The sequence below is a fragment of the Peromyscus leucopus genome, unplaced genomic scaffold (genome assembly GCF_004664715.2).
Source record: "Peromyscus leucopus breed LL Stock unplaced genomic scaffold, UCI_PerLeu_2.1 scaffold_151, whole genome shotgun sequence".
NCBI lineage: Eukaryota > Metazoa > Chordata > Mammalia > Rodentia > Cricetidae > Peromyscus > Peromyscus leucopus.
In genome coordinates, this window is record NW_023504677.1 from 65,517 (window position 1) to 92,717 (window position 27,201).

The 27,201-nt window shown below is 39.9% G+C and overlaps 1 pseudogene; it reads left to right on the forward strand.

Annotated features, from left to right (window-relative positions):
• Positions 1–27,201, forward strand: part of LOC114690523 — a 119,257-nt pseudogene that overhangs the window by 8,223 nt on the left and 83,833 nt on the right.

Below are 27,201 nucleotides of genomic sequence, written 5' to 3' on the forward strand. Positions count from 1 at the left end.
CAGGCAACACCAAGGGAATGTTTAGAGATGCATTTTAGTAAAGTGATCTGGGATCTTCTGTGGATAAATGAAAAGGAAAAAGAAAAAAGAGGAGCATAGCAACATCAAGAAGCTTTCAGAATGTCAATGCAGGGGTCTGGTTTGGATTTTGAAAGGGGAACACAAGAGAGAATCAGATGTGTATATATCAATTAGACATTTGTATGAAAGAAATATTAATTTAAAAACCATCCTGTACTATAAAACAGCAGATACAGAAAACCACCCACAACAGATGATTCATACATACGATAGGTTACTGTGAAGTGAGCACCTTTGTAACCTTCACCAGGCTAAGAAGCGATTTTCACTTACTGTCTTTGAAGTCCTCCATGTGCTCTCTGTCATAGCCACAGTTTGTCCTCCCAAAGAAGCCATGCTGCCACTTCTTGTCTGAATCACCCCCTGTAGTTTTGTTTTTAAATTATTTTATTGCCCAAGAATGCATCTACACCCGATAGAGTTTAAATTTTGTCCTGTGTTAGAAAATTTTAAAATTTTCGAGAGGGTCTCTTGATTGTTTTTGTTGTTATTTGGTTTGTTTTTTTTTTTTTTTTTTTTTTTTTGGTTTTTCGAGACAGGGTTTCTCTGTGTAGTTTTGCGCCTTTCCTGGGACTCACTTGGTAGCCCAGGCTGGCCACGAACTCACAGAGATCCGCCTGGCTCTGCCTCCCGAGTGCTGGGATTAAAGGCGTGCGCCACCACCGCCCGGCTTGGTTTGTTTTTTTGAAATAGTTTATTCTTTGTAGCACAGGCTACCTTTGAATTCTCAATCCTCTTCCAGCCTCCCAAGTGTTGGGATTGATTATAGGTGTTATTGCTAACCCAGCTCCTCTTTTCTTTTCCTGGTGTATCCCATGGACTGCATCATACTTCTCATGCGCTCAGTTTTGTTATCACACATTTATGTGCAGACTAGCTTATTCCTCTATCTCCTGTTTCCTATAACCAGGTAGCTGGGTCTAGAGGCTCAATCAAAATTCCATTGCTTTCCTTAGACATGTCTATAGGTAATGTTCTAGTCACTCATCAGGACTGAAATGTCTGTTTGCTTTTCTTTTTCTCTTTTCCTCCTTTCCTCAGACTCTCCCTTCCTCCTTTCCTTTCTTCTTCCTTCCCCTCTGTTTCTTTCTAATTCCTAAATTTTTTATTTAAACATTTTTCATATAATTGATCATATTCTCTTTCCACTCTCCCAGTTCCTCCCAGACTCCCCCAAGTTCCCTACCCACCCAACTTCACGTTCTCTCTCTCAAGAAAGAAACAATAACAAAAGAAAACAACAAACCACCCACTGCACAAAAAAATAGAAAATCAAAACAAACTGTAAAAGAGAATCAGTTATGACATAATAATAAAACAAACAACAAAACCCATGGAGTTTATTTTGTGTTGGCCAACTACTCCTGGGCATGGGACCTGCTCTGGAATATGGAAATATACCCAGTGATACCCCACTGGAGAAAGATGATTATTCCATTCCCAGCAGATATCACTTGCAAATAGATTCTTGGTTAGGGTGGGACTTTGTGTACACATCCCTTTCTTAGTGCTGGGATTTCGTCTGCTTTGAACTTGTGCAGGTCTTGTGCATGATGTTACAGTCTCTGGGTTCTTATGCTTATCAATCTGGAAGACCCTGTTTCCATGGTGTTATCCACCACCTCTGCCTCTTCTTCCACATAGATCCTTGAGCCTTGAGGGGAGGGCTTTGATAAAGACACACCATTTAGAGCTGAGTGCTCCGAAGTCTCTCACTCTGCACGTTGTCCAGTTGTGGATCTCGTTGTTAGTTATCATCAACTGCAAGAAGAAGCTTCTGATAAGGATTGAGTGAGTGATACTCTGCTCTATGGTTATAGCAATATGTCATGAGGAGTAATTTTATTGCTATGTTCCTTTAGTGGAATAATAGTATGTTTTCTCCTAGGCCCATGACCTTCCTATCTAGTCTCAGGTTCTGGCCACTTTAGCATTGTCTTATATGGGTTCCATCTCATCAAGTGGACCTTTAATCCAATCAAAAAGTGGTTGGTTAATCCATAACACTTTTCACTATTATATCAGTATATTTTGTGGCCAGGTCTTTGTTGGAAATTGCAGGGTTTGTAGCTTGGTGAATTGATGATTTATTTTCACCTCCAGTAGCATGTAAAGTACCTTCATAAGGGTGAAGCTCCTAGTTCAGTTTCTTCCTGTTTGATGACTTAAGTAAGTTGTGTCTTCAGCAGTAGGGCCTTACCATCAGGTTATGGAGAGTAACCAATAAACCTTGGTGTGATGTTGGGTCGGGGGGGGGGGGGGGTCTTTGGCCCCCCTTTGGCCAACAACTCAGTAAGATGTAACTCATTCCTAGCACTGGAGGTTCAGCTTGGTGCATAAGATGTCTAGTTGGCGCATTATCTCCCTCATTATATGGTGACTTCACTTACATTTCTTTCATATATATTTTAGGAAGTTTCTACAATGGTGGGTTTCCATATGGCTTTACAAAAGACCTTTAGTGTTAGTTGTCCCTCCCTGTTTTTCCTCCTTTATCCTGCCCTTCCATTCCTCTCCTCATTTAATCCTCCTATTCTGGTTTCCCTTTATAACTCTATATTCTATTTCCTCTTCCTTAGAAGATCTGCATCTCCCTGCTGGTCCCTCAGTAGTTACCTCATTTCTGTGGTTATTAGGATTGAAACATACATACCTAAAGCTTGAAAGCTAATGTTCACATAAAAGAGAAAACCTGCAGTATTTGTCCTTTGGGGCCTGGGTTACCTCACTCAGGATGATTGCTTCTAGCTCTATCCATTTACCTGTGAATTTCATAATTGGATTTTTCTTGACAGCTGAATGATATTCTGTTGTGTAAATGTACTACATTTTCATTATCCAGTGATCAGTTGGTGGACTGTTTTTAATTTCTGGCTATTATGAATAGAGCAGCAATGAACATGCATGAGCATATTTATCTCTTAGTAGAATGTAGAGTCCTTTGGGTATATTCCCAAGTGGTATAGCTTGATTTTGAGGTGGTTTTCCAGCTTCCTGTGGAACTGCCACACTGATTTCCATAGTGGCTGTACCAAGTTGCACTTCTACCAGTAAAGGATGAGTGTTCCCCTTTATCTGCACCTTCACTAGCATGTGCTGTCATTTGTTTTATTGATTATGACCATTCTGACCATAACCTCAGAGAAGATTTTATTTGTATTTCCCTGATGACTAAGGATGTTGAACATTATTTTAGAGTTTCTCAGCATACGTGTTTCAACTTTTGTCAACTGCTTAGTTCCATATCCCCCTTTTTTGTTTTTGTTTTTGTTTTTTCGAGACAGGGTCTCATTATGTATCTCTGGCTGTCCTGGAACTCACTGTGTAGACTAGCCCAACTTTGAACTCACAGAAATCCATCTGCCTCTGCCTCCTGAGTGATAGGATTAAAGGTGTGCACCACTTTGCTGGCTTTGTATCCTATTATTGAATTGGATTATTGTTTTCTTGATGTTCAGTTTTTCTAGATCTTTATACATTCTAGATACTACCCTCTATCAGATATGAACTTGGTAAAGATTTTTTTTTCCCCCATTCTATAGGCTGCCACTTTGCTCTCATTTGAAGGTGTCCCTTGTCAGTGCCTTAAAGTTTTTACTAACAAGTCTGTCACTGCTTGGTTAGAGTTACCCCAAGATATGTGGCTTTTTCTTTTTTCTTTTCTTTTTTTTTTTTGGTGAGGCAATAGTGAATGGTACTGTTGCCCTGATGTCTTTCTCAGTACTTTTGTCTATAGGAAGGCTAGTGATTTTTGTGTGTTCATTTTTATGTCTTGCTATTTTGCTGAAGGTGTTTATCAGCTATAGAAGTTTCCTGGTGGAATCTTTAGGGTCTTTTATGTATAAAATTGTATCATCTGTAAGTCAGGACACTGACTTTTTCCTTTCTTATTTGTATCCTCTTTTTTCCTTCAGTTGTCGTTGCTCTAGCTAAACTGAGACTTCATGTACCATATTGAATAGGTGTGGAGAGTGGACATCCTTGTCTTGTTCTTGATTTTAGTAGAAATACTTTGAGTTTCTCTGTTTAGGATGATGTTGGCTGTGGGCTTCCTGTAAGTTGCCTTTGTTATGTTGAGGTATGTCCCTTGTGTCCCTGATCTCTCCAGGACTTTTATTATGAAGGGATATTGGATTTTGTCAAAGGCCCTTTCTGCTTCTGATGAGATGATCATGTAGTTTTTGTCTTTCAGTCTATTTATGTGGTCAATTTCTCTTATTGACTTATGTATGTTGAACCATCCCTACATCTTTGAGATGAAGCCAACTTGATTATGGTAGATAATCCATTTGATGTGTTCTTTTTTTTTTTTTTGAGACAGGGTTTCTCTGTGTAGTTTTGTGCCTTTCCTGGAACTCACTTGGTAGCCCAGACTGGCCTCGAACTCACAGAGATCCGCCTGGCTCTGCCTCCCGAGTGCTGGGATTAAAGGCATGCACCACCACCGTCCGGCCTTGATGTGTTCTTGAATTCAGTTTGCAAGTATTTTATTGAGAATTTTTGCATCTGTGTTCTTTAGGGATTTTAATCTGTATTTGTTTGTTCTCTTTTTATTGTGTCATTGTGTGGTTGTGTGGTTTTGGTATCAGTGTAATAGCAGTTTTATAAGAAGAATTAGGAAATGTTCCTTCAGTTTCTATTTTGTGGAATAGTTTGAGGAGTATTGGCATTAATTCTTTTTTGAAATTCTGGTAGAATTCAGTCCCTAATCTGTCTGGCCCTGGGCTTTTTTTTTTTTTTTTTTTTTAAAGATTTATTTACTTATTATGTGTACAGCATGTATGACTGCAGGCCAGAAGAGGACACCATAGATGGTTGTGAGCCACCATGTGGTTGCTGGGAATTGAACTCAGGACCTTTGGAAGAGCAATCAGTGCTCTTAACCTCTGAGTCATCTCTCCAGCCCCTGGGCTTTTTTAATTTAGGAAACTTTTAATTACTATTTCACTAGAGGCTATGAGTCTCTTAAAATTGTTTATTTCATCTTGATTTAACTTTGGTAGGTTATATATATATATATCAAGAAATTCATTAAGTTTTTTTTTTTTTTGAGGGTTTTGAGGGGGGTTTCCTGTTTGTTGGAATACAGAATCTTATTGATTTTCTTAAAGAATGAACTCTTCATTTTACTGATTCTTTGTATTTTTTGGTTGTTTCTATTTCATTTATTTTAGCCCTGATTTTGATTATTTCTTCCCATGTACTCTTGAGTATTTCTTTTTTGTTTTTTTCTGGAGCTTTTTGTATCTGTTGGAAATTGCTTTTTTTTTTTTTTTTTTTTTTTTGGTTTTTCGAGATAGGGTTTCTCTGTGTAGTTTTGGTGCCTGACCTGGATCTCACTCTGTAGACCAGGTTGGCCTCAAACTCACAGAGATCTGCCTGGCTCTGCCTCCCGAGTGCTGGGATTAAAGGCGTGCGCCACCACCGCCCGGCTAGAAATTGCTTTATGTCCTAATATGGGGCCAATTTTGGGTACATTCCATGGGCTGCTGAGAAGAAAGTATATTCTTCCGTATTTGGGTGGAATGCTCTGTAGATGCCTGTTAGACCCATTTGATTTATGATGTTATTTAACTTTAGCCTTTCTCTGTTTAGTTTTTTGTGTGGATGATCTGTCTATTGACGAGATTTGGGTATTAAAGTCACCCAGTATCTATCATAGGGTCAATATGTGGTTTTAGCTGCAGTAGTGTTTCTTTTATGAACTTATGTGTCCTTGTATTTGGTGCATAAATGTTTAGAATTATAATATCCTTCTAATGTATTTTTTCTTTAATGAGCATGTGTTGTCCTTTCTCTCTCTTCTGATTAGTTTTGGTCTGAAGTCTGTTTTGTCAGATATTATGATAGTTACACCTGCTTGCTTCTTGGTTCCATTTGCTTGAATACCTTTTCCATCTTTCCCCCCTGATTTGATGTCTATTCTTTTTTCTTTTTCTTCTTTCTGAGACAGGGTTTCTCTGTGTAGCCTAGGCTATCCTGGAACTTGCTCTGTAGACCATAGGCTGGCCTTGAACTCAGAGATCTGCCTGCCTCTGCCATCTGAGTGCTAGGATTAAAGGCATGTGCCATCACTGCCTGGCTTGATGTCTATTCTTGATGGTGAGGTATGTTTCTTGGGTGCAGCAGAAAGATGGTCTTTCTAATCCAATCTTTTCACTTTGTGTATTTTTACTGGAGACTTGAGACCATTGATTGTAGGGGGTATCTGTAAACACCAGGACAGGCAGAGTAATGATCCATGGAAATCTGGTTCAGTATGACTCAGTATCTGGTGTTGGGTTTAAACTTCTAGAGCCCGACACAAGGCAGTTTATTTTTAGGTATAGTTTAGCACAGTACAATTTTGGGAAAAAAAAAGTTTCCTGATGACAATGAACTCAGTCCTATGTGAATAATGAAGCTTAAGGCCTGACTGCATTGAAACTCTTTGTAAAGTACATGTGACCCCTTCTATAAAGATGAGTTCTATAGCTTGAGGGTCTGGAGAGGATCTGGAGGTGGTCTTGGTTATGCAGATAGTGCAGAGGTCACACAGCTATAAAGTATATGTGACATCTCCCATAAGGGTGAGCTCTATTGACTGAGAAACAAGGCTCAAGATAAAGATCTAGGGAGAATGACTGAGAAAAGCATAAGAGTCTAGGGGAGTCAAGGCTGTTAATTACATCCATTCACAGCCTTCTGCGTGGAAGACAGGTTATGTAACTTCCTTGAAGATGCAACCCTGATGATTGACATTCCTGGTTTCCCTAGTGCTTATCTGTGAGCACAAGGACCTTGTACAATCAGTTTGTTGATACTGAGAATTTATAAATGAGGAATGTTTATTGATTCCATTTGTTTTGTTGTTATAGTGTAGCCCCACTCCCTTGATTTATTGTTCTGGGATTATTTATTCCTTGTGTCTTCTTCAGTATGGTTAGCCTCTTTAGACTGACCCTGCCTTTTGTAGAACTGATAAACATTACTTAAAATTGTGTAATGTTTTTCTTTCTTCATAGATCGTGATTGATAGTTTTCCTTGGTATAGTGGTCTGGGCTAGCATGTGAGAGGTTGCCTACAGAGTTGTGGGTGCTCTTACCTCAGAAGGTCACACAGGAAAGTCTTTAACATCAGGAATGATGGCTTCCCCATAGCTGCATAGATGAGATCTCCTACCCCCAATCTTCCCTACTCTATCCACTCCCAAGGTCATGTGCAGTTAGGGCTGAGCTGTATACAAAAGGCGGTAGGTAGGGAGTGGCTGAATACTCAGGTCAGGGTCTCAGGAACCTCCCCACGCCTCTGTGACAGGATGTAAACAGTCAACAAATGCAGCTGGGATGATCATTTGCAGGTGGGCACAGCTGAATGCTATAAGATGGCAGTTGTTGGGCTTGAAGGGTAGTCCTGGACAACATTATCTTAACTGTTTTTAAATACACAGTTCAGTGATATTAAGTGTATTTATTCATCTTCAGAATTTTCTTGGATTTTTGAGACAAGATGTCTTTTGTAGCCCAGCCTGGCTGCAGTTGTTTGAATGAGAATGGCCCTCATAGGCTCATGTGTTTGAATATTTGATCACCGGTTGGTAGAAGTGTTTGGGAAGGATTAGGGGTTCTGTTCTTGTTGAAGGAAGTGTGTCATTGGGAGGTGAACTTTGAAGTTTCAAAAGACCACTTCCGGTTAGTTTTCTCTGTCTACTGCTTGTGGATAGAGATGTGAGCTCTCAGCTGTTCTGCCATCGTGCCTTTGCTCTGCCTTCGTGGGCTCCAACCCTCTGAAGCCAGAAGCCCAATTAAACACTGTCTTTTATAAGTTGCCTTGCTTGTGGTGTTTTGTCACAGAAATAGAAAAGGAGCTGATTCACAGGCCTTGAACTTGGTTGGCTGTATAGCTGCGACTGAGCTTGAACTCTCTGCCTCGCCTCCTAGTCTCTAGTGCTGAATTTATAGGTGTTGCCCCAACATGCTTGCACTTCAGAGCTTTTTCATATTGCGAAGCTGAAACTGCAGAAATCTACAGGATGGTAACTCTCTTTATTTCCTTTCTTCCCGTTACCCCAGCACCCAGAATTTTTTCTACTTCTGTGACTGTACCCATTGTAGGTACCTCATATGAGTGCAGTCTTACAGTGTTTGTCCTTTCCTGTTTGTTTCAGGAAGCAGTTATTAATGTCCTCCATGTGCAGCATGTACTAGGTCTTCACTGTTATTTTTTGCTCACTACTATTCCATTGTGTGTGTATCCCATTTTGTTTATTCTTTCTTTCCCTAGCTGACATGTGGGCGTCTCTGCCCTTTGGCTCTTGTCACTAGCACTGCTGTAGTGAACGGGCATCTGTGTGTCTGGTGGAGCGTCTGCTTTCAGCTCTTTTGCTTTTCTGTGTAAGTGTGGGATACACGGGCCATATGGTAATTCTGTGGTTAACCTTTTATTGGCGGTGTTGGGGATTGAACCCAGGACTTTACACATGCCAAGCAGGTGCTCTGTGGTTGAACTATATCCCTAGGCCCCTGTATTTAATATTTGAATGAAGCACTAAGCTGTTGTGTACAGTGACTGCCCCATTTTTACTTCTAACTATGTACAAGGGTTCTAAGTTCCCTGCATCTTCCTCAACAGTTCCTTATTTTTATATTGGACACTGATGGGTGAGTTGTGTCATCACATTTTCCTTCTTCTATCTCTTTCCCTTTTCCTTTCATTTCCTTTCCTCTTTCCTTCCCTTCCCCTCCCCTCCCCTCCCCTTCCCTTCCCCTCCCCTTCCCTCCCCTCCCCTTCCCTCCCCTCCCCTCCCTTCCCTTCCCCCTTTCCTTCCCTCCTTTCCTTCCCTTTTCCCTTCCCTCCCCTCCCCTCCCGTCTCCTCCCCTCCCTCCCTCTCTCTCTTTCTTCCTTCCTTTCTTTCTTTCAAAAACATAGGTTCAGTTATGTAGCCAAACTATCCTAGAACTCTCTAGATGTCCTGCCTCAGCCACCCTCGTGATGGTATAACAGGTATCCACCATGTCTGGTTTCTAGTCTTTGTTGTTGTGGTTGCCTGTACTTTCTGTTGTCATACACAAGAAATCATTGTGAAATGTGATGGATTTGCATTTTTCCTTTTAGTATATTAAATATAATCCATTTTCTTTCTTTCTTTTTTTTTTTTTTTTTGTAATGGAAACTGAACCCAAGTTGTGGCTCATTCTAGGCAAATGCTCTAGCACTGAAAAGATTCTCCAGCCTTTTTAATTTTCAAACAGGGTTTCACTGAGTTGCTTAGGCTAGCCTTGAACTCACTATGTTGCCCAGGCTAGTCTTGAACTTGTTATCCTCCTGCCACAACCACTCAAGAAACTGGAATTAAAAGTTTCTAATAGGTTGCATTAAGAAAAAAAAATTTTTTTTTGACGTGTGTTTGTATTGTAATGTGCATGGGGGTGCAGGTAGCTGTGGAGTCCAGCAGAAGGTATTATATGCCCTTCAATTGGGGTTATAGGCAGTTGTGAGCCACGTGTTATGGGTGCTAGGAGCCAAATGTGGTTTGGTGAGCCAGTGAGCCATCTTTCCGGCCCATAGATTTCTTTTTGTTTGTTTGTTTGTTTGAGACAGGGTTTCTTTGTATAGCCCTGACTGGCCTTGAACTCAGAGATCCCCCTGCCTCTGCTTCCCAAATGCCAGGATTAAAGTTGTGCACCACCATTACCTGGCTATAGATTGCATTTTTTTGTTTTTTGAGACAGGGTTTCTCTGTGTAGCTTTGTGTCTTTCCTGGAACTCACTCTATAGCCCAGGCTGGCCTGGAACTCACAGAGATCTACCTGCCTCAGCCTCCCAAGTGCTGGGATTAAAGGTGTGCACCACCACCACCACCACCACCACCACCACCACCTGGCTAGATTGCATTTTTTATCTTTACTCTGGCTGTATATTTATGATGTGGTTTCATCGACTGGAGCGATGCACTTTACTTTTTATCTCCTGGAGGGGTGAGGCTATTTCAATATAAATCTATTTAAGTCAAACACAAACTTTACTTGAGTTGCACTAGCCATATTTCAAGTGTTGAGAAGCCACATGTGGCGTGTGGCTGCAAATTTGGGCTGATGCAGATGAATGATTTCTGTGCCTAACATAATGTCTATTGTATGTGGAACTGGTATATACAGATGCTATTTCTGGTCCTTTTTACTTCTTTGAATAATTACCTAGTTTAGTGTGGGTTTTGAAGTAGAGACATTTTGCTCCTGTATGTGTGAGTGGATGAGTGTCTGAGATAGATGTCAGGAGTCTTCCTTAATCACACTCACCTTCTGTATCAGTCAGGTGGCTTACGAACTTGGAGCTGGCCATTTTGGCTAGTCTGACTGGCTAGCTTGTTCAGGACCCTTCTGCCACCACCTTTCCCACATGGGCTTACACGTGGGCCATTTTGTCCACGTGGCTCTTTGGGTGGGTTCTGGGAATCTGACCTCTGGCCCTCATGCTTTACCCACTGAGCCATTACTCAGCCCTCTAGAGATTTATATTCATTTTGATGTGTGATTAGTTTTCCTTACCTGTTAGAGGTTGACATAGCTCCCTCTTCCGTTGGATGTCCGCAGTGCTAAGGAGATACATTAGTATGTCACTGAGATTTCCTGCTTATTCTCCTGTATCTAAAAAAAGAAAAAAAGATTTACTTTTATTTTTAAACTATGTGTGCATGTGTGTGTCTGTGTGAGTGTATGCTTGTGAGCCATGTGACATCTTGGTGCCCGGGAACCACCCTCAGATCCTCTGTAAGAGCAATATGTACTCTTAACCCCAGAGCCATCTCTCTGGCTCCATCATCCTGCACTTTTTTTAAAAAAATTATTTTTATTTTATTTGCATTGGTGTTTTTGCCTGCATGTATGTCTATGTAAGGTCAGATCTTGGAATTACAGACTGCTGTTAGTTGCCATGTGGGTGCTGGGAATTGAACCCTGGTCCTCCAGAAGAGCAATCAGTGCTCTTAACCACTGAGCCATCTTTCCAGGCCCCACTCTTGCACTTTGATTTGGACTTTTTCTTCCATCGTCTCTGTCCTACTGAAGTTTTCTACTTTAAGAAGTTTCTCCTTAATGTGGGGCCTTGTCCTAGAAGGGAGTCTTGGCTTGCTGTGGGTGCCTGGTACTTTGCTGGTGCTAGCGTGGACAGAAGCCTTTGGCCTACCATACTTCCCAGTGAAAACTTATTGTCTGTTCTTTAGCTTTGCTGTTTTCAGGATCCCTACTTCCTTGTTTCTGCACTATCCTTGGACTTACAATATTCTTGCCTCTGCCTTCTGATTACTGAGATTACTGATGTGAGCCATTGTGCCTGGCTTGTTTCTTTAGATTCTATATAATTCTTAGTTAAATGAGGAGCTTCCTATTAATTTGCATATCATCTTTAATTAGGACAGCATAGTTCTACCTTGGCATTTTATTTTATGTATATGAATGTTTTACTCACATACATGTCAGGTTCCTATAGAGGTTACAGGAGGGTGTTAGGGCCTCTAGAACTAAATTTATACGTGGTTGTGAACTGCCATGTGAGTGCTAAGAACTGAACCTGGGCTCTCTGCAAGAGGAAGTGCTCTTAGCCTCCAGACATATCTGCAGCCCTGGTTTCACACATTTATAAGGAATTTAGTCTTTTTTTTAACCTTCATTTCCCCTTTTATTCTCCTTCTCCATATGGAACACTCCTCAACAAATTTCCCTGGTAATTCCACATCTTCTTTTTGTATGTGGCCCGCTGAACTTTGAGTTTTTTCCCAGAGCATAGGTTGGAGATTATTTACTGGAACAGGGCAACTTCACAGTAGCTACATCATTAAAGAAAATGTCACCTCCTCTGCCAGAAACCTTTAACTGCCAATGGTCCTGGGAGTGGGGAGTGAGGCTCTTCCTGTCCATGATGCAGTTTGAAGGACCTAATCTTGTATAGACTGTGTGCAGATAACCACAGCTGCAGTGAGTTTGAGTGAAGCTGCTGTATATTCAGAAGGTGTCTTTTCCTGCACATCTCCCCAGCCTCTGCTCTTACATTCTTTCTCTGCTCTTCTTTGATCTTTGGAGGAGGTGATAATAGTTGTCCCATTTAGGGCTGAGTCCTCTCACATCACTTATTCTTGGCACTTGGGCCAGTTATGGTTTTCTGTGGAAACTGCTATTTCATTGCAGTTAGAAGCATCTCCAGCAAAGGCTTGGACACACCACTAATCTGTGAATATAAACATGACTAAGTATTTAGAACGCTGTCAAAGTAGTAGTAGTAGATGTAGTATTAGGTTGTTTCCTAGGGTCCCCCAACCCTCACCCCACATGCTCTTGACCAGGTTTATCTTAGCCTATGGAGCAGGCCTCAGGTTCAGTCAATCAGAACATCCATGCCACCAGCGGGCCCATCTTGCCTTGCAGGTCATTATTGTAGCCCCCAAAATTCCCATCTGAGTAAGACTGTTGATGACTTTTCTTTCTTAGCAGCCTGCATAGTATATTCTGACAGTATGAAGGAAGGCTAGCCTGTAGGGAGACAGCTTCTAGCTTAGCTCCAGTTTGATTATGTATGTCCTGTGATCAAACAATGTTTAGAAATAGGATTTTTTTTTATAATTTTAAATTATGTGGGTACACGTGAATATAGGTTTCCATGGTGACAGAATTGTCAGCTTACCCTGGAGCTGGAGTTATAGGTGGTTGTGAGCTGTTTGATGTAGGTGCTAATAATTAAATTTGGGCTCTCTGCAAGAGCAGTTTGTATTCTTAACCACTGGGCCATCTCTCCAGCCCCGGTGATAGAATGCTACTGTCAAGATCTGGTGGGGCCAAGAGCACTGGCAATAGCCTATATTGTTTGGAGGGAAGGGCTCTTGTGCTTTCTGGTCAGTAACTCATAGGGAGGTAGCCCACACCCAGCACTGGAATGTTTGTTTAATAACCCAAGACTTCTGGTAGAAGCACTGTCCATCCATGAAGGGCACCTCCAGTTTGGCTCTTTTTTGAAAAATCAAGTTTTTAAATAAGCTTGTATGTTCACAGGTTTCCTTATGGCTTATTATATATTTCCTTAGTTCTGATTACCCCCTTTCCCTTTCACCCTCTTCCCTATTTTCTGACCCACTCACCTGCATAGACTTTTCTCTTCCCAGTGTTTTAATACCACCCCTTCATCTCTGGTTTGTTTTTCTGTCTCACCTCCCTTCTGTTGGCCCCTTTCTATCTTTTCTGCATGTCTCCGCACTCAGTGCCATGCACTGTACTCTTGAGAATTGACATCTAACTGTTTATTACACTAATTTATTTATCTAGTGTGCATACGTATGTGCCTGTGCCATGGTATGCTGTGGATCAGAGAACAGCTTGTAGCAATCGTCTCCTTCGACCGTGTGGACCCTTGAGCTTAGGTGATCAGTTGGCACTGGAAGGGGCTGAAGGGATGACTCAGTTGGTAAACTGCCTTTCTGTCTGGGTATGGTAGCTTACCCTTGTAACCCCAGGGCTAGGAGGTGGGGGACACAGGGAGACCCCTAAAGTCCACTGTCTGTTCGTTCTAGCTGAATTGCTGAGCTTCAGGTTTAGTGAAAGAACTGTCTCAAAAGTAAACTTGAAGAGTAATCTAGAAAAGACACTCCATGGTAACTTCTGACATCAACATGCATATGTACACGTATATGTGCACACACACTCAAAAAAACCCCTGCCATTTTGAGCTAAGAGTGTTTTGAAGGTATACCCCAGATTCCTAGGTATCTTTTGACAGTCATCTGATATAGAGAGAATTTTAACTTTCTGTTGTGGAATTATAATACTAGTACTGACATGGACTGAAATGGGAGGAACTGAATATCATAACCAGCCAGAGTTCTGGCTTGGAGCGTTCTTACCACCTTGGCCCACAGTGGCTGTTCAGCAGATGGTAGTTTCTGCTTTTATTGATGGTGGAATATCATTTAGTCACATGTTCACTAAAAACATAGATTTCTGTCTGATCTTTGAGTAGAACTGTGTATTTTGTCTTCTTGACAGATAGCAGTTGATGAGCCTCCACCAGAAGGATGTAAGTCATTCTTTTCAGTACATGGGAAGCAGACCTGTGATTTTGATACTCTGGAAACCCTTCTACTAACTGCACCTGACAGGTGGGTTGTATTTCTTCATTTTCAGTGTGGTTCACAGCCTGAGCCTTTTCTCTTATGTGTATTCTCAGAGTTGAGTTGAGTTTTGTTTAGTTTTCTTCTTTGTTTGTTTTCAGATAGAGTCTCAGTATATAGTTTCTGGCTGGCCTAGAACTTGAAATGTAGACCAGGCTGGCCTCAAAACTCACAAAGATTGGCCTGCCTTAAGGCATATGTTTTTTGTCTGTTTGTTTGTTGAGAAAAAGGTATTGATTTGTAGCCCGGTGTGGTCTTGAATTTGCAATCTTCCTGCCTTGACCTCCCAAGTTCTAGGGTTATGAATGTGATATATGCCCGACTCCTCTGATTTTCTTATCTGGTCTATATACGTACTAGAGTATGGCTATTAGCTAGGACTGACCAGGTATGAACATCAGCTCCATTACTTTAAAATAGTTTTGTAAAATTAGGTAAATTACTTTGTTTTCTGTTGTTTCAAAATTAGAAGCATTTGACATTCCTGTTTATTGGATAATGATTTTTTTTTCTGAGAGATTATATAGACTTTGTCATTAGTTTCTTAATAATACTGTATGTACAAAAGCCAGCACCTGAAGTGGCTGATATTAATGATAATGATGTTTTAGGATATTACTACCAACAACAGAAAATATTTAAAAGCTAATTAAAAGCTTGATTTGAATAATGGATGCATCAGTTTTCTTTGCCTGAAGAGGCTAAAGTCCCCTGGAGATGGCACTTAAAATCAGTACATATTTGGTGGCTGGCTGGAGCAGCAGCCTCTCTGTACCTGCTCTAATGTACTGTGATGATGGCTTGCTCTACCAGAAATGTTAATGGGATTTTTGGTTGTATAAGTCTTGTGTAGTGACATTGTCAGACCAGTACTGTCCTCTGCCCAGCAAATGGCATTAATATCTCTTATTCAAGATGACAACCAATAAACTCACTGTATGTTGCAGGCAGCTCAGATCAAGGTATGGATGGACTTTTGAGAGTGGCCACGTGGTAGAGTGATGCTTTCTTGAGTGAAACATAATTGGTGACTTTGTAGTTCCTTCAATTTTTGGTGTGTTAGAGCAATAATGCAGACCTATGTAAAGAGTGCTGCCTCTTCTTGTGAGAGGTTGGAACGACTTTTAATAGTATTCTATTAGGCTTTTTCATGGTTTTAAATTTGTATAAGTAGGTAGGTTTATTTCTGTTTGAAATAAACATTTAGTGCATGTATGTGCACTTCAGTATTTTTTAACATCTACATATTGTCATATGTAAAAATATCCTACTGGTGGTTTTGAACGTTGTTTCCAGTTTTTGGAACTTTCCTACTATAAGGAACATATTTTATGTGTTTGCCTTCTGTTGAATAGTTTATTAAAATAGGGATTGGTGGGTGTGTTACTTTTTTTGTTGCTGTGATAGAGTACCATTAATAAGGCAACTTAATGAAGCATTTATTTTGCATAAGATTTCTGTCCTACTTTGCTTTTTATTGCTGTGATAAGACACCAGGACAAAAGCAATTTTGGAAAGAAGGGTTTATTTGGCTTATAGTCTTATCAGGGGAAAGAAAGGCAGGAACCTGGAAGCAGGAACTGGAGCAGAAACATGTAGAATGTTGTATGCTAGTTTGCTCAGCCTGCTTTCTTGTATAACCCAGACCATCAATGGTGCACTGCCATAGTGTGCTGGCCCTCCTCCATCAATCATTAATCAAGAAAATGCTCTATAGACTTGCCTGTAGGTCAGTCTGATGGGGCATTTTCTCAGTTGAGGTTCCCTTTTCCAGATAACTCTAGCTATGTCAGTTGACAAAAAAAAAACTAAGCACAATTTCAGGAGGCTCGATGTCCATCATGACAGGGATGGCAAGCATGTTGGCAGAAACAGGAAGCGAGAGATCAGATGTTATTCACATCAGGGAACAGAGAACAGGAGCTGGAATGTGTCAAGACTATGAACTCTAAAAGCCTGTCCCTGTGGTGTTCTCTGTGTTCCAAAGCTTCATAACTTCCCTCCAAACAGCACACCAGTTGGGGACTAAGTATTCAAATCCACGAGCTTTAAGAGGCATTTTCCCCTCAAACCACAACAGGAATTTTTAATGTCTTGATGGCAGTCTTAAAAGTGTGGTGGTTTTGGCTTTTTTGTTTGTATTTTGATGAGCTTAAAAAGAGGAAAAACTGAAAAGTTTGAATTCATTAGTAGGACGATCACTAGCAAACAGGGCAGAGAAGGGAGACTTGCTGTAGTTACAGTTACATGTTCAAAGTTATCATCTGCTGCTCACCTTATTCGCCCTTATATTTTCAGATAAAATTACAGTCATACTCCACATGATAGAAAAATATCCTGCAGCTTTAGTGCTGTGAGAAACTGGTGTGCATCCTGGCTTCCTTTCTCTTCTTTTTTAGGAATTGATAATATTTAACCCAAGTTGGTGTTTCATAGTTAATATTCATATAATTTATTTTTCATGGTCATGAATGAATAAAATGCATACTTGACAGTATTCAAAGTGAAAGCTGATCAAGACTATGATGTCCTTTATATTAAGATATTTAAAATCTTGACTAAGTTTTTAAAGTTGTGTCAAAATTGTCCTGGTTTTTGTTTAAAATTTTTTTAATTAAAAATTTTAAACTTTTAATGTTTATTTCCAGGCCTAAACCTTTATTGTTCAAAGAGATCATAGATATCCTTCATCAAATCCTGAAAGTCCAGTGGTGATTTTTTATTCTGAGATTGGTCATGAAGAATTTTCTAACATTCACCACCAACTTAAATCAAAAAGCAAGGAAGGCAAATTAATTATGTATTCAGACATTACATAGCTGTAAGTATTGACTTATTTTATAATTTCTTGAATATTAATTTGTCTAAAATGACCTTAGAACATGAGTTGATTCTTTCCCTCTTTAAAAAATAATTTATTTTGAACTACTTTTTTGGGGGAAATCCAATACTTTCTATTAGATGTCTATTTCTCTCTTTGCACTCTCACTCAGCTTTCTTTCTACAGTTCTCTCCTTCCTCCCCCTCTCTCTTCCCTCCCTCTCAGCCTCTCTCCTAGCTGTGGTCACGGGTCTGTACATCCTAGCTAGAATTGATTACTGCAATCTCTGTGTGTATTTGAATATGTGTTTGTGGGGTGTGCATGTGCATTGTGTTCTCTTGTAGGAGTCTATCCTCGCCCTCTACTCTCTCTCTCTCAAGTGTCTTGACAAATCTTGACTCTTGATCAAGAGGGTGAGCTCCTCACAGAAGCAGAAGAGTAAGCGTACTGGGGCAGGAAATGTGCCTTTTATTCTAATGCAGGTCATGACTGTCTCTTCACCAGTGGCTGAGGTCCCATCTAACAATCTTTCCCAGTTGGCTGGTTCTAAGAGTTCAGCCACTTTAGTCACTTAAGTTCCAAGAAAGCAGGCTTTTGTGTAAACGTGGTTACAGGTGGTAGTGGGTGGATTAAAACATGTTCTTAAAAGTCTTACAAGGTGAAGTAGATAAATATTTAAATTCTTTGTTATAGTTACAAGTTTTACAATGATGATGGAAAAGACTAATACTAACTGTTTCTTACAAGTCCCTCTTCTTATTTTAACATTCTCTTTTTCAACTCATTAGGTGGTGTTGCTCTCTTTCCATCTATCTTAAAGTAAGAAACTGCTATAGGAAGGGGTCCTTTTTTAGTGATAGCTGACCCAGTAAGTCTGAGTGACGTAAGCCCCTAGTACAAGGGTGGTCTGTTGGTGGTCTTTCTCGTCAGACTTTCTTTGGACTGCCAACCCCACACAATGACTTGGAGACTTATTAATTATGAAGCTTGGTCTTTAGCTTAAGCTTGATCCCAACTCACTCTTATGACTTAAATTAACCTTTTTCTATTAATCTACATTCTTCCATGTGGCTTTTTACTTCTCATTCTGTACATCCAACTTGCTCCATGTCTTGCTGGCGTCTCTTGCATGCCTAAATCATCCCCCTGAATTCTTCTGTTTCCTGGAAGTCCTGCCTACCTCTCCCGCCTGATGTTCAGCTTTCATTTAAACCAGTTACAGCAATACATCTTCACACAGTGTACAAATATCCTGCAACTGGTCCTTTGGCTGGAGATTGACCTGGCCCATTGGATCTAGTTCTTAGGTCATTGGCCTTGAGAGAAAACTCTAGCTCTTCTTTACCAGTTAATGGATGTGAGCCTAAGTCAGAGGCCTGCTTTGACCATGGCTTTGTTTGGAAGCAGTGAGGAAATCTTTTCTTTGTATTGACCCTCCTCTTTGTAGATTGACACTGGTTAGTGTTCTCTGGATGGGTCTCCATGGTCTCCTGAACAGGAACAGGAAGTTCTTCTCACAGATACAGACCATTTGAGACTGCCCTATAGTCCCTGGAGCTATTGACATGGGAGGACAAGTCTGTCTGTAGCCTCTAGACATGTTATTGTAGCCTCCAGGTATGTTATTACAATACCCAGAAGATTAGTTGTATCCTTTTAAGTACTGAATAGTGTTTCAAAAAAAGCCAGACATGTCTAAATAAATGTTGATGAGGCATTCCTTTTAATTCCTTTTAATATAGTTGTTGAACTTTGACCTTCGTCTTTTTGGCATCTTCTTTTTGGTGGAAGGGGGGGTTTCTAAGGAGGTGAAATAAAACAGAATTAATATAGAATTAACTTACATCACTGAGCATTTAAAATATGAAAGTCTTGTGTGTCATAGTTCAGTAATGAAATTTATCAGAGTATCGAACGATCAACCAGTGTTTTTTGTCCTTTTGGTGTTTTTTGAGATCAGTCCATATAGTCTAGGCTGATGTAGAACTCTGATTCCCTCTGCCTCTATCCTTCAAGTGTTAAGAATTAAAGTGTATGCTACCCACACCCAGTCAAAATCCAGTTTTTGCCGTTCCTCTGTCTCCTGCTCTGTTGTGAGTATTAAGTATTAAAATATCTAAAGGGCCAGGGTCAGTTAGCCTGGTGATGAGCGAAGAAGTGTTTCTTTCCTATCAAAGATAGTTAGCCTGACAAGACCTCCCCCCCCCCCCCCATTCCTTGAACTTCCTCCTTTCTCCCCTTTTGCTTTATGTCATGAGAAGAGACTTCTACCAATGAGAAGAGACACACACCAGTGTTAGAGATAACAGATGTGGCCATCTTGTCTTCACGGTCCTTAGCCAGTCTGGGTTTCTGCATACCTTTCTTACAAAGAAAAGAAAGTAAAAAGTAAAAAAAGCTTTCTCTTTGTTCCTGTGGTTCTTTATGTGATGCCCAGATTATTATTTTCCCACAGTGAGGATGTGACATTTAGTAAGCTAAAGCCCTACCTAAAGCATTTATTAATTTACTTCTTATTTTATGTGTATGAGTCTTTTGCCTAGCTGTATGGCTGTGCACCACTTTCATACCTGCTGCCTGTGGAGGCCAGAGCAGGGTGTCAGAGCCCCTGGAATTACACACAATTGTAAGGTGCTATGTGGGTGTTGAGAAATGAACACAGTCTTCTGGAAGAGCAGCCAGTTTTACTTAGCAGGCTTTCTTAGACTGCCACTCCCAAATCGTGACACAGAGACTTATTAATTATTAAAGCTTGGCCTATAGCTTAGCTTTGTATTACTAGCTCTAATAAGTTAAATTAACCCATTTATATTAATCTATGTTTTGCCTCATGGCTTTTTACCTCTCTTCTATTTGCACCTTCTGTTTCCTCTTCATGTCTCCGGAGTCTTCCCCATGCCTAGAGTCATCTCTCTTTTCTTCTGCGGGAAGTCCTGCCTAACCTCTTCCTGCCTAGCTATTGGCCATTTAGCTTTTTATTAAACCAATCAGAAGGCACCTTAGCAAAGACACAGTGTACAACAAGATGATTCCACAACAGCCAGTGCATTTAACTGCTGAGCCATCTCTCTAGCTGCCCCCAGAAGCATTCAAGTACAGTAAACACACACACATATGCACATAGTCTCAACACACCGTTCGTGTCTGGGTCTCACCAGTTTTCTCCTTGTTCTATAAGGTTTTGGAATGGATTTTTTTAAAACTATGATATTTTTATTCTTTGAGAATTTTATTTATGTAAATAGTACACTTTGATTATAACCTCCTACTTCTCTTCTCCAACTCCCCACTAAACACCCCCACTAAACATCTTTCATGTCCTCCTTCTCTTTATTTATTTTATTTTAAAAATAACCCACTAAGTACAGTTAGTGCTTGCTGTAGCCTGGTTCTGGTCCTGAGATGGGGAAAGGTGTCAACATGAAGAAATGAATTGTCTGACTACCAGATGAGTTTCACGCAAGTGACTGGCCCCGAATAGCTCCATCCATCTTTATTATACATCAAAAACAAGCATGTTTTTTCATGCTAACAAACAAGTTTTTCCCAACATCAACTGTTAACCTCTGGCAAAAAACAAATATGTCAAATATTTTTTTTCTCAACTTTTACATCAAAACATCTTTTAACCATTTTGCTAGCTTGGCCAAATATCAAGCTAGGTATATCCTGTCTTTACAAAAACTAAAATGTGATAGACTAAGGCACACATTTTCAAAAACAACAATCTCAAAACATATTTACAGAAATAGGATGTTTGCCTCTAATCCTGTCAGCCTGAATCAGAATAGCTCCTGGGTCTAGAGTGACAGCTGGCACCCCAGACAAGAAACCTGAGAAGCATCACTTCCCAAAGAATTCTAGGAGAAACAGTCAAGAAAAAAAATGGAGTTTCTAGGAATGATCGATCACATCTGTCTCATACATGATTGACAAAATGACACTGAAACGCCAAGAAAATCATCAATATTACGAGAGAGAAGAGAGCATGTAATACGAATGGTCCTAGCAGTCTCTGCGCTGTCCGGAAGTCCACTGGCCTTGCCAGGGAGACTGTCCTGTGGACTTTTGCCTCATCTGGAGACTCGTTGGACAAGCACTTATACACTTGTCGGAAACTAGTCCACATGGCTCCCAACAAAGTGCTGCTCATATGTTGCATGGTTTTGGGGCCATGCACTGCAGCATGGGCTATCCTCCAAAGGAAAGTCACTCTTTCCCAGCCCTCTAAGGACAGTAGCTTCTCAGCAAGCGGTTAGGAATTGAGCCTCCTTTGTCTTGATCTGTGCAGATCTTCTGTAGTTAACCGCACTGCATGAGTTTCATGAGTGTAGCAGCTGTGCCATGGGCAGAAAACATTCCATAGTGTTCTTTCCCTTCTTACATTCTTTCTGTCTCCATCTATACTGCTTCCGAGCTTTGGGGAGAATAGTTAGTACAGATGTCCTGTATAAGGCTAAGCACCCACAATCACTCATTCTCAGCACTTTAAGTAGTTAGAGTCTCTGTTATTAATTGATGTCTACTGCAAAAGAAGCTTTTTGACCGTAGTTGAGAGCAGCACTAATCTATGGGTATAAACATAAATATTTAAATATAAATATGTAGAAGTCAGTTTGATATGACCGTTAAGCAAAACAGCAATAATAGGTTCCCCTTGGGCCTATGACATACCCAGCCATTGGATTTTGACCAGGTGTACAGGGATTCTTTCTCTCCTGTGGTGTAGTATTTTGAGTCCAATGAAGAAAGCAGTTAGATTACCCCATAACATTCTTGCTGTTATTGTACCAGTGGTATGTCTTGCCTGGCAGTCAGTATTATAGCATGTAGCTTCTAGCGCCAGCTAAGACCGTTGATGTCTTTTCTTCTCTTAGTGCCTCCATAGCACCTTCCAGCACTGTGAGATCTAGCCAGCAGCGAGGAAGCTTACTGGTCAGTTCCAGAATTAATTTTTTTCTATGTCCTGCAACCAATGTGTCTGCTGTCTTTAGCAATAGCATTTTATACCTAGTTACACTAGGCAGCCAGACATGGTGGTATCTTGTATTGTTTAGGGGCTCTGGGGCCACCCTGAGGAATAACACGTACAGAGGAATATCCCATGCCTGTCACAGGAATTTTTATTTAATAACCAGTATCTTCTTGGAGCAGCATTGTCCACCCGTGCAGGGTACCTCCATTTAAAAGACACATATATGGGAGGGCTGGAGAGATGGCTCAGTGGTTAAGAGCACTGACCTGCTCTTCCAGAGGTCCTGAGTTCAATTCCCAGCAGCCACATGGTGGCTCACAATCACTTGTAATGAGATCTGGTGCCCTCTTTGGCCTGCAGGGACACATGCAGGCAGAATTATTGTATATGTAATAAATAAATAAATAAATCTTTGAAAAAATAAAGTTAACTAAAAAAAAAGACACATGTTTTTATTTTATGTGAATGTGTGAATGCCTGCATACATACATATCATACATATGTGCAGTATGTATACTATACATGTGCCTGGTGCTTGCAGGATGTAGAAGAGAATATCAAATCCCTAGAACTGGAGTTACAGATGCTTTATGTGGGTGCTGAGAACTGGACCGAGGTTCTCTGCAAGTCCCACGATACATACTTTTTAATTTAGCCTTAGAATAGTGGGTTTCCATAAGACTTTTCATATATCCTTAGGTTTGTTCTACCTTGAAATTCTCATTCCACAGTTGTGGCAAGATTCAAAATATAAAGGAATCTAGGGTTTCTAAAGAGGGAAACAAATTCTAGATTGATTTTATTTAGAAACAGGATAAATGTTTTCATGGTAGGCAAGTACTTCTATTACTGTTGATATTCACTGAATTCTCTTGAATAAATAATAACTATATTTCAATTTCTAAATAATTTTTTAGGTTTTTTTTGAGATTATAATATAATTAGATCACCCCCCACCTTGGTTTGGTTCATTCATCCCATTTTTCTTGTGTTGTCAATATACAGATGTATATAAACACACACATATATGCACACCACAACTTTCTCAGTCCATACAATGTTACTTGTATGTATATAGTTCAGAGCTGGCCATTTGGTATTAGATAATCAATTGTGCATTCTTCCATGAAGTTTCACTGGTGTGGCTACTTAACATGATCTGAGCAGGGACGAACCATGACATGCTAGCAAGGAAGGACCTGCTGTGCCTCATAATGAGCCAGGTGGTGATGGTGAATTATTGCTCTATTTGCAGATCCCAGGAAGGAGCCAGTTACCTTTCTGGCTATGGTGTGGAACTGCAATTAAGAGCACGGAGTACAAGGCAAGGACGATACTCAGTGAAAGGTGAATTTGTAAAATAAGACCAGTGTGTTCTCTTGTCTTCAAATATGAATTAATGAGGAATTGCTTCCCATATCAAAAAAGAATAGGTTTAGGAGTGTGATGAGCCAGTATTTACATCTTGATTGTGTTACATCTGAGTAAACGACCTTCAGCAAATTTTCCTGGTCCTAATTTTATACTCTGTCATATATAGACAATGATGCCTTATTTTTCAAGTATTTAGGAGAAGTAAGGAAGATAATGTAAGTCACGAATTTGAAGTGGATATTGTGCATACTTACAATCTTAGTGCCAAAGCAGGAGGATTATAATTCAAGCATACCTGGCCTGTATAGCAAGTCCTGTCCCCAAACAATAAAAACAAGGATAAACAAAACAAAATAAAAAGCTCAAAAAGTTTAGTATAGGGTTTTTTTGCATAAAATGATGTAGTAAGGATTATCAGCTGTTGTTGGTGTTATATGCATCATAAATAGGTGTTAATGTGATTCCAATATGAAAATTTAAATATCCCAGACTTAATGGATACTTTTGTGTTTTTATTATTTTTTGCTCTTGGAAAAGTTGACTCTGGGTTCTTCCTGCCATAATACTATGTGGTTTTGAGTTAATTTTTTTTCTTTTCTTTCTTTCTTTTTTTCCTTTTCCTTTTCCTTTTTCTGTTTTGAGACAGGGCCTTGCTCTGTAGCCCTGACTGTCCTGGAGCTCACTATGTAGAGCAGGATGGTCTTGAACTCACTGAGATCTTCCTGCCTCTGTTTCCCAAGTGCTAGGACTAACGGAGTGTACCATCACACCTAGCCTTAATTAATTTTTTCAAACCACAAGTTTTACCTGCTGCTTTTTTTTTTCTTTAAAATTCACGTTTATTCTTTTTTGCACTATGTGGTATTGAACTCAGAGTCTTGTATATATTATACAAGTACTCTGTACTCTCCACTGAACGGTAACATCCACCGTTTCTTTTTAATGTTTTGGTTTGTTTGTTTCTTTTTGAGATAGGCTTTCACTAAGTTACCCAGGCACACTAAATTGTTCAGGCAAGTCTTGAATTTGGTCCCTCCAGTCTCAGCTTTCCGAATAGCTGGAACTATAGTGTGTGCCATTATATTTTCTAAGTTCATTTTAAACAGAAAAATGATTGATTTTTAATAGTAAAACAAATGGAAAATAATGATATTTAGGATTGTCTAACTTTAAATTCTTCATAATTTAACTGTGAGAAGTCTTTTGTAATATTTAAATATATTCATTTTGAAATTTTTTTAAGTTATTTTTTTAATAATTTAACTTTATTTTATGTGCATTAGTATGAAAGTGGTCAGATCCTCTGGAACTGGAGTTACAGACAGTTGTGAGTTGCCATGTGGGTGCTGGGAATTAAACCCGGGTCCTCTGGAAGAGTAGCCAGTGCTCTTAACCACTGAGCCGTCTCTCCAGCCCTTGAAAATTTTAATGTACAATTTTCTAAGGCTTTAGAGAAAATACATTCTTATTTTGTCCAGGAACAGAAGAAATATTAAAACACTGTTGGTTTAAAAGCCTATAGTGAAATGTTAATTGAAACATTTGACATTCTTTTTAGCATTCAGACTTTGTGAAATTAACATTTTATTTGTATTCTGAGTTACTAGACATGTCTTTACTATGTCTTTATAGGAACTTGACGTGAATACCACAGTCATTGGTGAAAATGATCCCATTGATGAAGTTCAGGGCTTTCTCTTTGGAAAATTAAGGTATGTTAATTCATGTTGGCAGATGCCTCCTTGCATTCCTGGTACCTTTCTCATTATTACCTGAATTATGCTATCCTAGAACTTTATGTATGTAGTCTACAGTGGAGAAAACCCATTTCATTTATAGTAAAGTTGGTTATTAAATTAGAGTGACCAGGGTCATTCTCCAAAGCTAAAACAGAAACCTGAAAAGACTTAAAAACACACAGCAGAAAATACATTCTGTCAGCCAACAGGAAGTGTGTTTTGTTTGTTGGTTACCTTTGAGGAGGGTCTCACTTTGTAGTCCTGGTTGGCCTGGAGTTCTCTATGTAGACCAGGCTACTCTCAACCTCACAGAAATCCACCTGCCTCTGCCTCCTGGGTGCAGATCAAAGGTGTGTGCAGTCATGCCTGCAGAAGATGATTTTTAATAACAGAATTTCTTTCATAATTTCACAAACAATTTTGTAAAAACATTATAATTTATAGCAGAAAATTATTCTGAACTTTGGCGACTAAATAAATTTTTCAGAGCCTAAGTTCTGCTCTGTGTGGGAATTTTCAATTAGAACATCTCTGGTGTGCTGCTGCATATATATTATATATATATATAATATATATATATATATATATATATATGCATATCCAGGTGGTGGGTGTCACACGCCTTTAATTCCAGCACTCGGAGGCAGAGGCAGGAAGATCTCTGTGAGTTCCAGGCAGCCTGGTCTACAGAGTGAGATCCAGGACAGGCACCAAAACTACACAGAGAAACCCTGTCTCAAAACCAAAGGGAAAAAAATAGAGAGAGATGACAATAAATAACATATGCTAGGCTCATTTTCATGTGCTTCAGCTATGCCATTTGCCTGAATGACATGGTCTAACCAGGGTTCAGTTGAGGCAGTAATGTCTTCATGCTGTAGAGTCATGTAGAATATACAGGGGTAACTTACTTCCAGAGACAGTTGTTGTGCCTTAAAATCTTGCCAAACTGAAGAAATCTTCTTAGGTTTGGGAGGGGAAAGTTGTGAATATAAAATCAGAGTCCTTCGCTAAGTGTACTCTGAGAGAACACAATGAAAATAACCAACCCAACTGTTTCTGTCAGAGAACTGTATCCCACCTTGGAAGGGACAATTGAAAGAATTCCGAAAGCATCTTGTGGAGAGCACCAATGAAATGGCACCCTTGAAAGTTTGGCAGCTGCAAGGTAATGGAGACCGCAGAGGTCACCGACGGTTTTGTCAGTATATCTTTTTTGTGGTATTAAAAAAGCAGAACTTACGGGGCTGCGGCAGTGCACGTCTTTAATCCCGGCACTCGGGAGGGCAGAGCCAGGCGGATCTCTGTGAGTTTGAGGCCAATCTGGTCTACAGAATGAGATCCAGGACAGGCACCAGAACTACACAGAGAAACGTTGTCTCAAAAAAAACCAAAATAAAAAGCAGAACTTGGGCTAGGATCAATTGTTTAGAGCTTGTCTAGCATGCACAGAGCCTGGGTTGATTCCTAGCACCACATTAACACATTAACCAGGATTTGTACTGTGCCTGTAATCCCAGTACTTATGTTTTAGGTAAGGTGATTGTCGTGAGTTCTAGGCCAGCTTGTGCTATAGAATGAAACCTTGTCTTGGTGGTGGTGGTGTGGGGGTTGCAGAGTTTTGAATGAAATTGACAAGATTCTGAGAGTTCCACAGATTGTGATTTTTTATATGTTTCATATTACTTTACCCATACATATATACTTATATACATACTTACATACACATATATATGTTTTTAGACACCATTTTAAAATTAAAATATACTACACCACTTTTCTCCTTTCCTCTCTTCCAACTCCTCCATGTTCCTTCTCCCTTTGCTCCCTATCAAATTTATTGGCTTTTTCTTTATTTCCCATATATATGTGTGTGTGTGTGTGTGTGTGTGTGTGTGTGTGTGTGTGTGTGTATGTATAATATATAGGTTATATATTTTATATACATAAATACAGATGAATAAATATATAATCTGCTGAATACATTTAGTGTTGCTTATGTATGTATGCTTTCAGGGCTGACTCTTTGGGTTGGATAACTAACTAGGGGATCATCCCTGGTAAGACTAGTTCTCTCTC